The sequence below is a fragment of the Gossypium hirsutum genome, chromosome A11 (genome assembly GCF_007990345.1).
Source record: "Gossypium hirsutum isolate 1008001.06 chromosome A11, Gossypium_hirsutum_v2.1, whole genome shotgun sequence".
Taxonomy (NCBI): Eukaryota; Viridiplantae; Streptophyta; class Magnoliopsida; order Malvales; family Malvaceae; genus Gossypium; species Gossypium hirsutum.
This window is the reverse complement of record NC_053434.1, coordinates 53247787-53251319: the sequence shown is the minus strand read 5'-3', so window position 1 is coordinate 53251319 and position 3533 is coordinate 53247787.

The following is a 3533-nucleotide window of genomic DNA, read 5'->3' as shown; positions in this document are numbered from 1 at the left end:
GGAACAAATGCCGAATTACGTGAAGTTTATGAATGATGTACTATCCAAGAAGAAATTACTGAGTGAGCATGAGACTGTCACCTTGATGAAGGAATGCAGTGCATTCCTATAGAACAAACTGCCTCCGAAATTGAAGGATCCAGGAAGTTTTACGATACCTTGTAACATTGGTGAATCTTACTGTGGTAAAGCTTTATGTGACTTAGGAGCAAGTATCAACTTGATGCCTAAGTTTATTTTGAAGATGCCGGGGATAGGAGAAGTAAGACCTACAACTGTGACACTCCAGCTAGCAGATTGATCTTTAGCATACCCCGAAGCAAAGATCGAAGATGTTTTAATAAGAGTCGATAAATTTATTTTTCCTACTGATTTCATTATTCTAGATTTTGAAGAAGATAAGAAAGTGCCAATTATCCTTGGGAAACCTTTCCTAGCCACGGGAAGAACGTTAATTGATGTGCGAAAAGGCGAACTCACCATAGGAGTTCAAGATGATCAGGTAACTTTTAGCATTCTTAAAGAGATGAAATTTCCCGATCCGATAGAAAAGTGTTCAGTTATGGAAGAGTTAGAAACCTTGATTTCTATGGAAAGTAATTTTGAAGAAGATCCATTGGAGAAAGCCTTAGGGTTTGACCCTTTGGAAGATGAAAAAAGTGAAGAAAACATGGTTCTGGTGGAAGCCAATCCGAGAAATTTTATTCAATCCACACAGTTTGAACCATTGGAGTTGGAAGTCAGAGAATTTGTACAACCCAAATTGTCAATCGAAGAACCAGCTACAGTCAAACTAAAAGTACTTCCTTCCCATTTGAAATACGTTTAGGTGACTGTTCCACTTTTCCTGTGATTATTTCAGCAGAACTGACAAAAGATCTAGAAGAGCAACTAATTCTGTTCTAAAGAAATTTAAGAAAGAAATTGGTTGGACCATAGCTGATATTCAAGGTATAAGCCCTTCACTTTGCATGCACAAAATTATTCTAGAGGAAGGTGAAAGAGCTCGAATTGATGGGCAAAGAAGGCTCAATCCTATTATGAAGGAAGTTGTGAGAAAGGAAGTGATCAAATGGTTAGATGCAGGAATCATCTATCCTATTTCCGATAGTTCGTGGGTAAGTTCGGTACAGTGTGTACCGAAGAAAGGTGGAATCACGATTGTTGAAAATGAGCGTAACATGTTAATTCCAACGAGAACTATTATCGGTTAGAGTATTTTGTTGACTACAAAAAGCTAAATAAAGCAAGTCGAAAGGAACATCTTTCGTTGCATTTTATGGATGAGATGTTAGATCGACTGGCAGGTAATGAATTCTATTATTTTTTAGATGGATATTTGGGATATAACCAAATAGTTGTAGCCGTAGAAGACCAACATAAAACAACCTTTACTTGTTCGTATGGTATGTTTGCTTTTAGGAAAATGCCTTTTGGTTTATGCAATGCACCTTCAACCTTTCATAGATGCATGATGGCAATATTCACTGATATGGTTGAAAATTTTGTTAAAGTTTTCATAGATGATTTTTTCTATTTTTGGTAACACTTATGATATTTTTTTGAGTAATATGGCTAAGGTACTGAAGAGATATGAAGAGACGAATCTTGTCCTTAACTTGGAGGAATGCCATTTTATGGTTAAAGAAAGGATTGTCTTAGGGCATAGAACTTCAAAGAAAGGAATAAAAGTTGACAAAACAAAGGTGGACGTAATTGAAAGATTACCAGTCCCAATGAATGTGAAAGGAGTCAGAAGTTTCTTAGGCCTTGCTGGTTTTTACCAAAGGTTTATTAAAGATTTTTTGAAAATTTCTAAACCGTTGTGTTTGTTGTTAGAGAAAGATGTAGTGTTTGATTTTAACAAAGCATGTTTAGAAGCTTTTGAAGAGCTAAAAAAACGGTTAATCTCAGCCCCAATAATCATTACACCCGATTAGAGCACAATTTTTAAGTTGATGTGCAATACAAATGATTATGTTGTTGGAGTTGTGATGGGTCAAAGAAAAAATAAAGTGTTCCATCCCATTTACTATGCAAGTAAAACCTTGATAGAAGCCCAACTCAATTATATGGTAACTAAAAATGAACTATTTGCTATAGTTTTTTCTTTTGACAAATTCCGCTCATATCTTACAGGTACCAAAGTTACAGTATTTACTGACCATACGCCCATTAAATACTTGCTTATGAAGAAAGATGCAAAACTAAGGCTAATTCTTTGGATACTTTTACTCCAAGAATTTGACCTTGAGATCCAAGATAGAAAAGGTGTTGAAAATCAAGTAGCTGACTATCTCTGGAGGTTGGAGCAAGATGAGGTAACTCAATCACATGTGCCTATCAATGAGAATTTCCTAGATGAACACTTATTTGAGGTGATTCGAATTCATGAAACACCTTGGTTTTCTGATTTTGCCAATTATCTTGTATGTGGAGTAATACCTCAAGAAATGACATACCAACAAAGGAAGAAATTCCTTCATGGTAGTCGGTATTATTTCTGGGAAGACCCATTTTTGTTTAAATAGTGTGCAGATAATATAATCAGAAAGTGTGTAGCTGAAAAGTGAGATTGCTGAGATTTTATATCATTGTTATTCATCTCCAACTGGGGGACACTTTGGTGGTGCACGTATTACAACAAAGATTTTGCAAGTAGGTTTCTTTTGGCCTACAATATTTAAAGATGCTTATGCCTATATGGAGAACTGTGATAGATGCCAAAGGAGCGGAAACATATTAAGGAGGAACAAAATGCCCTTAACAAATATTTTGGATATTGAATTATTTGACGTATGGGGCATTGACTTCTTAGGACTGTTTCCTTCTTTGTATGGGAACAAATACATCTTAGTTGCTGTGGACTATGTGTCCAAATGGGTTGAAGCTGAAGCGTACCCTACATGATGCTAAAGTAGTCATGCGATTCCTACATAAGAATGTGTTTACACGATTTAAGACACCAAGAGCTATTATTAGTGATGAAGGTTCTCATTTTGTGAACAAGTGGCTTAAGTGGTTGCTTGACAAATATGATGTGAAGAACAAGATTGCTACTGCTTATCACCCCTAGTCCAATGAGCAAGTTGAAAGAGTGAATCATGAAATCAAATGTATCCTTGAAAAGGTAGTACGCCCCAGCAGAAAAGATTGGTCTCAAAAGCTTGATGATCTATTATGGGCCTATCGAACAGCATTCAAGACACTGTTAGGAATGACTCCTTATCAGTTGGTTTTTGGGAAGGCATGTCATTTTCTATTAAAGTTGGAGAATAGAGCTCACTGGGCTTTGAAGAAGTTGAATTTTGATCTTAAGCAAGCCGGTGAGAGAAGGATGTTACAACTGGATGAGTTGGAAGAGCTGAGCTTATTTTCCTATGAGAGTGCCAAAATGTATAAAGAAAGACCAAAAAGATGGCATGATAGTCATATACAACCTCGCGAGTTTAAAGAAGGTTAAAAGGTTTTGTTGTTTAATTCAAGGCTGAAGTTATTTCCTGGGAAGCTGAAATCCTGATGGAAAGGACTTT